The sequence below is a fragment of the Ascaphus truei genome, unplaced genomic scaffold (assembly GCF_040206685.1).
Source record: "Ascaphus truei isolate aAscTru1 unplaced genomic scaffold, aAscTru1.hap1 HAP1_SCAFFOLD_1373, whole genome shotgun sequence".
NCBI lineage: Eukaryota > Metazoa > Chordata > Amphibia > Anura > Ascaphidae > Ascaphus > Ascaphus truei.
Window position 1 is genome coordinate 152 of NW_027454252.1, and position 10415 is coordinate 10566.

Here is a 10415-nt window from a genome sequence, read left to right on the forward strand (position 1 = left end):
GTCATCCATGTGAGTGACACTGTACTGCAGTCCTGGTCTGCACACAATCTACTGAATCAATGACATCACACTGTAAAGGCAATCTACAAGATGTATTAGTTGTCCACACTTCCGAAATGTTACTTTTATGTCCAAATCACTTATTCCCATGACCTGATATTTGTATTTGTTATTTATAGGATTGTCACAAAGAGTTGATGAGGTCACCAAATGATAGTATGTAGAGAGAAAGAGAGATCTCAGAACAGAGCCCTGATGTATACCCACAGACAGATCAATAGAAGACGAAGACATGTTAGCAACAGAGATGGAGAATGTGTGACAGGAAAGTTATGATGAAAACCAGGATAGAACTGTGTTACGGATACCAAGAGAGAGTTTAGAATATGAAGGAGGAGAGTGATTGAGAGCATCAAACGCAGCAGATAGATCAAGTAGGATTAGTAGGGAAAAGTGACCTTGGGAATTTGCTTTAAGCACAGTCTGTAGAACGAGCTGTACGAAAGGCAGGTTGTAAAGGATCCAGGAGGGAATGTGATTTAAGAATGTTGACATTCTAGCAATTAGGAGACAAACAGCAGGAGGGATACAGGGCGGTAGTTAGTAAGGCACATAGGGTGTAGGTTGTTTCTGAGAAAAGGGTGACCACTACAGGCTTAAAGTAAGAGGGTAAAGAGCCAGAGAATAGGGAGGAATTGAAGATGTGGGTGAGAGTGGGGACTAAGAGATGCAGTAAGGTGTGAGGGGATACGATCTAGAGGGCATGTGGTAGAGGGAGAAGAGAAGATGATTAGCTTCCAGCTCTGTAAGAGAAGAAAAGGAGTCAAATGCAGAAGGAGAATTAGGTAGAAGGAGAGAAGGGGGAAGGGACAGAAGGAATCTCCTTGTGGGTGGCATCCACCTTGCCTCTGAAGTAGTCAAATGCTTGAGGAGAAGTGAAGGAAGGATGGCAAGTGTGAGGAGAAGGTTAGTGGAGGGAGTCAAATACAGGGAAAAAAAGACAGCGTAAATTAAATTTGAGTGTTGATGAATGTGAAAAAAAAAGTAGTGTGGTTTGGCCACAGAGAGCAGCTTTATACAGGACTGGAGACATTTTTTACTGTAGAAAAATCAAATATCAATTGTGTGATTTCCTTCATAGGCATTAAGAACAGCGAGTGGAAGTGTGATGAACATGTTTGGGAATTTAGCCAAGGGTGTGGGCTAGAGGGACAAGTGTGTCAGAGCCTAGAGGGGGCATATAGATAGGAGGATAGCATTGTAAGAGTTAATAAGATTGTTAGTTTAAGCGGAAAGAGAGAGAGAGCAGAGAGGTTAGAGTAGATGTCAGAGGAGAGTTTAATTAAGCAGAGGCAAATCAGTGGGACAGGTAAGATGGGGTGAGGGGAATGACTGATTGTGAATGATGAGAGCAGAAGAGGTCATGTACAACTAGAGCCTTGTTAGTCAGAGAACGGACATTCCAGATGGCATAGGAGAAGGGAAGAGAAAAGTAAGGAAAGGAATGTGGATTACATTAGATAGGTTAACACTCTTAGCAGGGAGGCAGAGGCAGGGAGGCCCGATGTGTATATGAGCAGGTTCAAGATTATAAGAGATATCCCACACATCAGCAAACATAGAAGGAGACACAGAGATAGGTGTAGAGAGAGACAGAGATAGCTCTATGTAGAGAGAGAGGGACGTAGAGAGAATGAGACAGATAGGCGCAGAGAGAGGGGGCGCAGAGAGAGGAGGCGCCAAAAGAGGGGGCGCAGAGAGAGGGGGGCACAGAGAATAGGATATTAAAGAGTGCTTTTCATTGAGCAGTGCAGAAATAGCTGCAATAGAGGTCTGTACAAATGGTGCAGTGTGTAGACACATGCAAAGGTAGGGGAAGGAAAGAGGAGAACATGTGGATAAAAGCAGGAGTGTGGAAGTTAGAGAAATTAGAAAAGTTTAACAGAGGAGTGAGGAAACAGCAAGCAGAAAGAACAAGAGAGAGGTTACATTGGGATGACGTTCTGTGGTAAAGAGAAAATGCTAGGAGAGAGCTTTCAAATATTAGAGGACATGAATTGAGGCAGCAAATGTATAAATCAAAACCTGAGGGGGAGGTATAGCACGAAAGCTTGCACAGCAGATTATAGTCTTAATGTTGCGTGTACCTGTCAGGGTATTCAAGAAGTTAAATTCTCACAAGTGCAGAGTTCATGATGAAATGCTGAATCTAGTCCCCCCTCCAATTTAATTTTAATATAACTTTTCCATTCTTCATTACTGCAAAAAGCAAACAAAACAAAACCACATTGCATTACTATTTTCAAAATGGATTGAATGGCATATTCAACAGTGACTGTGTGATGCCAATATTCCCCACTCACTCGTAGTGAAGCACATATTGTACTAGTGTTGAAAGTAGGCCGGTAGAGTCAGGTACGCAGTACTGATAAAACAATAAGTGCCCGTCGTAAGTACCAGCTCCGCAACAGTGCGGGCATCACATTAGTGACGTGGATGAACATATATGGATAAGCCCATATTAAGGCATCACGTGACCAGAGCCGTCACTGACTGGGTATACGTAAAGACGCAGGGAGATGCAAGGAAAGGGAGGGAGAGAGACAGGGAGAAGATGTGAAACGGAGGAAGGCACGGATGGAGGGAGTTCTTCCGAGCTTCTGCGGGCCTCTCTCTTTCACTGGTGCATGCCGGGAGCTGGTCCCAACATCCACAAAGTGTGTGTGTATTATTGGTTGTATTTTATGGGGGTAGGAGGGTAGTGTGTATATTGTGTGTGTGGGAGTATTATATTGTGTGTAGAGGTGCAGAGGAGAGTACTAGATTGTGTATCTTGTGTAAGGGTGTTGTGTATATTGTGTTTGGAGCTATAATATTATTGGGGAGATTAGTATTGAGGAGGTATTATAGTGTGTATTGTGGGGAGTATTAGTGTGTGTATTGTTTGTGGGTGACAGATGCTGGGGGTATGCAGCAATCCCTGCACTGAGGTCCGAGGCGGCTCTGCATCGCTCGCACGCACTGTGGACGACCAAGCATGTGCCCATGATAATCATGGCCTTAGAGGGATGAGTGTGTCAGAGCCTAGAAGGGGTATATATATAATGGAGGAGGGAGGAGGAAGGAGGAGGAGGGAGGAGGAGATGATAGCATTGTAAAAGTTAACAAGATAGTTAGTTTAAGCAGAAAGTGAGGAGAGGTTAGAGATAAGGGTAGATGTCAGAGGAGAGAGTTCAATTAAGCTGAGGTATCGAGTAGGACAGGGGTGAGGGGAATGAGAGGTGGTGGATGAGAGCAGAAGAGGTCATGTACAAATAGACCTTGTTAGTCAGAGAGCAGTCATTCCAGAGGGCACGTGAGAAGTGAAGAGTAAAGTGAGACATGGAATGTGGATTACATTAGATGGGTTAATACGCTTAGCAGGGAGGTGGAGAGAGAGAGGCAAGAGGCAGAGAGTGGTGCAGGGGTTGAGGAAGAGATGTTGCATGTACCTTATCAGAACATTAAAGAACATCAATTCACACTGGTGCAGAGTTGATGATGAATCCAGTTCACCTCCAATTCAATTTTAACAGAAATGTTTCATTCTTCATTACTGAAAAAAAAGAAAAGTAAAAAACATTTCATTACTATTTTCAAAATGGATTGAATTCCCCCAACAATGACTATGTGTTACCAATATATCCCTCTCAGTCCCACTGCAGCATATACTGTACCAGTGTGAAAGTAGGAAGGTACACAGTACCGGTAAAACAATACGTGCCGGTACTATGCACCATATGAATTATAAGGGGATGTAAATCTCCCAGTCTCTCTCCATATCCGCAACAGAGCGGGCTCCGGTCAGTGGCATGGATGCCCATATATGGGTATGCTCATATTTGGGCATCCCATGTCACTGACCGGAGCCGGCTCTGAGTATAGGGATATATGCGGAGACGCAGAGGTGCAAGGAAATGGGAGGAGGCACGGTGAGAAACAGGGAGAGACCACAGGAAGATAGAGGGCAACAACTTCCACAAGGTACTTGTATGGGTATAATTGTTTGTATTTTGTGCAGAGGGGGTAATTTCAGATAAAATACAATTCTCCACCCTCTACGAAACAATTCCACTTTGTTCAGTAAGCCAGAAAGTCTTGGTCCCATGTGGACTGAATTTAATGCAAATAAGGTCCTTAATACACAAGTAAAGAATAAAGTTACTTATTCTCTACTGTAAGAAGTGCCACATTGCCCACTATTTGGGTCCTGTGCCCAGATTGTGACCATGCATGGCAGAGGTGAGATTCCCCCAACTCCAATTTGCTACACTCTCCAAGAGAGATAATTGTGATCAGAGGTGGAACTAGGGGAGGGTGTGAGCAGGGTCACTGCCCAGGGAGTAACCTGACTGGGGGCACGGAAATCTCATTTAGTGCATATGTTGCGGCACTGCATTGATTGACCGGTCAATCTGCACTGCTGCCTGTCACAGTGACATCCTGATCGGGCACTGTGATCAGCTATAGCACTGACCCAGGTGAGATAGTTCAGCACTTTACAAGGAGGGAACAGATGTTGTGGGTGACAGATGCTGGAGGTAGGCCAAGACTGTTGGCCAGAGTAACGTGGAGACTTACTGCACTCTGCATGCCCATCCTCTCCCTGACATCAGGGGAAGGAAGTGGCCCTGGGGTGTGTGTAGGTATGCCAGATGTCAGTGTATGCATAAGTAAGTATGCCTGTGTAGTGGGAGGTGTAGGGGCGTTAAGCTGGAGGACTTAAAACAGGCACAAAAGCACATAGATACCTCTGATTATACCGCACCAAATGCTGATAATATCATGCTGTAGCTGCACTTTACAGAAGATGATGCAGATGTCATCATTGGTTGGTGGGTTCATTAAATCAATCCATCATATCATAACCACACTGTGCATATGATGTACTGAATCAGTAACACCAGGAAGACATCTCCATGTTAGGAGTAGAGTTGAAGTTAACAGAATATGTCCAGCACTGTGGTGTGTAGCCCATAAATAATAATTGTGCACATTACCAGAACAACATACTGTCAACTGCAAGATCATTTTGCTGCTTGTAGCGTATGCTCATCCTGTACAGTGTTGTAGTAGATCCGTCTCTTCAGTGTTCACTGCAACAAAAGTAAGACATTGCATTAATATTACAGACGTTTGGGGGCTGAAATCTCACTTCGCTGCGGACAATTTCCCTTTGCATAAGATTCTTGTGATTATGTCAATGATGATCAATAACTGCATCATAACACAGCCGCTCTATACAGAAGATGTACTTGCTCTCAATGGTCATGGAGGTAATACGTCACACAATGTACAGATATAGCAAGGATTATTTCTCCCACTGGTGCATTATGGCATTATGATGGGAAATGTTGTGAGATTCTGCATTATCAGCATCACTGAATCTTTTGGAAATTAAGTGATATTCTATGTTTTAATGCAATATTATGGATGATCAGCCGGTAAAATAATAATAGCTTGCTGTATCTGTAGCCATGCTCTACCCATGATGTGCTGAACCAATGACTGCAGAGAGATTCAGAGTGGTAAACATGACTGGAACGCATCTCTGAATAATGGGCAGCAAAGCAGTGCAGAATAGGAGGTGAAAGTATTTAAAATGGAAGATCCTTAGCAGCTGTGTGGGGAGTAGACAGTACAGACTGACCAAGTAAATGGTAAAAGGAGTAACTTCAACATTACTTGGCTTTGTTCTCCACATTGAAGCTTTCCTCCTCTTTAAATCACTAATACTGATGCCATGTGTAACCTGTACTGAAAGTTATATAATCTACTGGCCTAGATGAAACCATATGATGCAAACAGGATCCATCCCACTCCAGATTCATAGAATTGAACCACCTCAACCTTTCATAACAATCACATAGAACTGCAGCTGTGCGCTACTGCACATGTTCTTGTTATGAATGGTAGTAGATGTGGTCCTTGGGTCTTTACTTCATACTGTAGCCACCCTCTACTCATGATGTATTGAATCAACGAAAACTTGCATGGTTCAGATCACAGGAAGGGGTAGAGTAGAGATGAAAATATTCAATGTGAAACCCGTAGCAGCCGGATTGTGTGGAGTCAATAAAACGACAAATACTAAATGGTAAATGAGAAATATACACATTGCTTATCTGTCTCTGTGTAGTAATTTTCCTTCTCTTCAACTGTCCTTCAAATTTTCTCTTTTGCAAGAAAAGGAACACATGGCTTCAATATTCACTTCTGTTCTGCAGTCATCCCTCCTGAAATAAAAGTTAAGCATTGCATTGTTATTATGATAATACATACAATAAACCTTGCTCCAAACCATTTGATGCAAAGCAAATCCACCTCCCACCCACAGCGGTGCTCCTTCTAGAGCATGCATGTCAAACTCCAGTCCTCGAGGGTCCCAAACAGGCCAGGTTTTCAGTAGGGATATCCTGAAAACCTGGCCTGTTTGCTGCCCTCGAGGACTGGAGTTTGACATCCTTGTTCTTGAGCTTCTACCACGCAAGTCATCCATGTGAGTGACACTGTACTGCAGTCCTGGTCTGCACACAATCTACTGAATCAATGACATCACACTGTAAAGGCAATCTACAAGATGTATTAGTTGTCCACACTTCCGAAATGTTACTTTTATGTCCAAATCACTTATTCCCATGACCTGATATTTGTATTTGTTATTTATAGGATTGTCACAAAGAGTTGATGAGGTCACCAAATGATAGTATGTAGAGAGAAAGAGAGATCTCAGAACAGAGCCCTGATGTATACCCACAGACAGATCAATAGAAGACGAAGACATGTTAGCAACAGAGATGGAGAATGTGTGACAGGAAAGTTATGATGAAAACCAGGATAGAACTGTGTTACGGATACCAAGAGAGAGTTTAGAATATGAAGGAGGAGAGTGATTGAGAGCATCAAACGCAGCAGATAGATCAAGTAGGATTAGTAGGGAAAAGTGACCTTGGGAATTTGCTTTAAGCACAGTCTGTAGAACGAGCTGTACGAAAGGCAGGTTGTAAAGGATCCAGGAGGGAATGTGATTTAAGAATGTTGACATTCTAGCAATTAGGAGACAAACAGCAGGAGGGATACAGGGCGGTAGTTAGTAAGGCACATAGGGTGTAGGTTGTTTCTGAGAAAAGGGTGACCACTACAGGCTTAAAGTAAGAGGGTAAAGAGCCAGAGAATAGGGAGGAATTGAAGATGTGGGTGAGAGTGGGGACTAAGAGATGCAGTAAGGTGTGAGGGGATACGATCTAGAGGGCATGTGGTAGAGGGAGAAGAGAAGATGATTAGCTTCCAGCTCTGTAAGAGAAGAAAAGGAGTCAAATGCAGAAGGAGAATTAGGTAGAAGGAGAGAAGGGGGAAGGGACAGAAGGAATCTCCTTGTGGGTGGCATCCACCTTGCCTCTGAAGTAGTCAAATGCTTGAGGAGAAGTGAAGGAAGGATGGCAAGTGTGAGGAGAAGGTTAGTGGAGGGAGTCAAATACAGGGAAAAAAAGACAGCGTAAATTAAATTTGAGTGTTGATGAATGTGAAAAAAAAGTAGTGTGGTTTGGCCACAGAGAGCAGCTTTATACAGGACTGGAGACATTTTTACTGTAGAAAAATCAAATATCAATTGTGTGATTTCCTTCATAGGCATTAAGAACAGCGAGTGGAAGTGTGATGAACATGTTTGGGAATTTAGCCAAGGGTGTGGGCTAGAGGGACAAGTGTGTCAGAGCCTAGAGGGGGCATATAGATAGGAGGATAGCATTGTAAGAGTTAATAAGATTGTTAGTTTAAGCGGAAAGAGAGAGAGAGCAGAGAGGTTAGAGTAGATGTCAGAGGAGAGTTTAATTAAGCAGAGGCAAATCAGTGGGACAGGTAAGATGGGGTGAGGGGAATGACTGATTGTGAATGATGAGAGCAGAAGAGGTCATGTACAACTAGAGCCTTGTTAGTCAGAGAACGGACATTCCAGATGGCATAGGAGAAGGGAAGAGAAAAGTAAGGAAAGGAATGTGGATTACATTAGATAGGTTAACACTCTTAGCAGGGAGGCAGAGGCAGGGAGGCCCGATGTGTATATGAGCAGGTTCAAGATTATAAGAGATATCCCACACATCAGCAAACATAGAAGGAGACACAGAGATAGGTGTAGAGAGAGACAGAGATAGCTCTATGTAGAGAGAGAGGGACGTAGAGAGAATGAGACAGATAGGCGCAGAGAGAGGGGGCGCAGAGAGAGGAGGCGCCAAAAGAGGGGGCGCAGAGAGAGGGGGCACAGAGAATAGGATATTAAAGAGTGCTTTTCATTGAGCAGTGCAGAAATAGCTGCAATAGAGGTCTGTACAAATGGTGCAGTGTGTAGACACATGCAAAGGTAGGGGAAGGAAAGAGGAGAACATGTGGATAAAAGCAGGAGTGTGGAAGTTAGAGAAATTAGAAAAGTTTAACAGAGGAGTGAGGAAACAGCAAGCAGAAAGAACAAGAGAGAGGTTACATTGGGATGACGTTCTGTGGTAAAGAGAAAATGCTAGGAGAGAGCTTTCAAATATTAGAGGACATGAATTGAGGCAGCAAATGTATAAATCAAAACCTGAGGGGGAGGTATAGCACGAAAGCTTGCACAGCAGATTATAGTCTTAATGTTGCGTGTACCTGTCAGGGTATTCAAGAAGTTAAATTCTCACAAGTGCAGAGTTCATGATGAAATGCTGAATCTAGTCCCCCTCCAATTTAATTTTAATATAACTTTTCCATTCTTCATTACTGCAAAAAGCAAACAAAACAAAACCACATTGCATTACTATTTTCAAAATGGATTGAATGGCATATTCAACAGTGACTGTGTGATGCCAATATTCCCCACTCACTCGTAGTGAAGCACATATTGTACTAGTGTTGAAAGTAGGCCGGTAGAGTCAGGTACGCAGTACTGATAAAACAATAAGTGCCCGTCGTAAGTACCAGCTCCGCAACAGTGCGGGCATCACATTAGTGACGTGGATGAACATATATGGATAAGCCCATATTAAGGCATCACGTGACCAGAGCCGTCACTGACTGGGTATACGTAAAGACGCAGGGAGATGCAAGGAAAGGGAGGGAGAGAGACAGGGAGAAGATGTGAAACGGAGGAAGGCACGGATGGAGGGAGTTCTTCCGAGCTTCTGCGGGCCTCTCTCTTTCACTGGTGCATGCCGGGAGCTGGTCCCAACATCCACAAAGTGTGTGTGTATTATTGGTTGTATTTTATGGGGGTAGGAGGGTAGTGTGTATATTGTGTGTGTGGGAGTATTATATTGTGTGTAGAGGTGCAGAGGAGAGTACTAGATTGTGTATCTTGTGTAAGGGTGTTGTGTATATTGTGTTTGGAGCTATAATATTATTGGGGAGATTAGTATTGAGGAGGTATTATAGTGTGTATTGTGGGGAGTATTAGTGTGTGTATTGTTTGTGGGTGACAGATGCTGGGGGTATGCAGCAATCCCTGCACTGAGGTCCGAGGCGGCTCTGCATCGCTCGCACGCACTGTGGACGACCAAGCATGTGCCCATGATAATCATGGCCTTAGAGGGATGAGTGTGTCAGAGCCTAGAAGGGGTATATATATAATGGAGGAGGGAGGAGGAAGGAGGAGGAGGGAGGAGGAGATGATAGCATTGTAAAAGTTAACAAGATAGTTAGTTTAAGCAGAAAGTGAGGAGAGGTTAGAGATAAGGGTAGATGTCAGAGGAGAGAGTTCAATTAAGCTGAGGTATCGAGTAGGACAGGGGTGAGGGGAATGAGAGGTGGTGGATGAGAGCAGAAGAGGTCATGTACAAATAGACCTTGTTAGTCAGAGAGCAGTCATTCCAGAGGGCACGTGAGAAGTGAAGAGTAAAGTGAGACATGGAATGTGGATTACATTAGATGGGTTAATACGCTTAGCAGGGAGGTGGAGAGAGAGAGGCAAGAGGCAGAGAGTGGTGCAGGGGTTGAGGAAGAGATGTTGCATGTACCTTATCAGAACATTAAAGAACATCAATTCACACTGGTGCAGAGTTGATGATGAATCCAGTTCACCTCCAATTCAATTTTAACAGAAATGTTTCATTCTTCATTACTGAAAAAAAAGAAAAGTAAAAAACATTTCATTACTATTTTCAAAATGGATTGAATTCCCCCAACAATGACTATGTGTTACCAATATATCCCTCTCAGTCCCACTGCAGCATATACTGTACCAGTGTGAAAGTAGGAAGGTACACAGTACCGGTAAAACAATACGTGCCGGTACTATGCACCATATGAATTATAAGGGGATGTAAATCTCCCAGTCTCTCTCCATATCCGCAACAGAGCGGGCTCCGGTCAGTGGCATGGATGCCCATATATGGGTATGCTCATATTTGGGCATC

The 10415-nt window shown here is 43.5% G+C and overlaps 1 long non-coding RNA gene across 1 annotated transcript; it reads right to left on the reverse strand.

Moving 5' to 3' along the window:
• Positions 1-2128: 2128 nt before the first annotated feature.
• LOC142475770 (uncharacterized) lies at positions 2129-10114 on the reverse strand. The gene is made up of 6 exons (XR_012791131.1): positions 10017-10114; positions 8674-8784; positions 6156-6275; positions 5040-5135; positions 3492-3595; positions 2129-2259 (listed from the first exon to the last, which is right to left on the reverse strand). It is a non-coding gene; the product is annotated as an uncharacterized LOC142475770 (long non-coding RNA).
• Between the last annotated feature and the right edge of the window lie 301 nt (positions 10115-10415).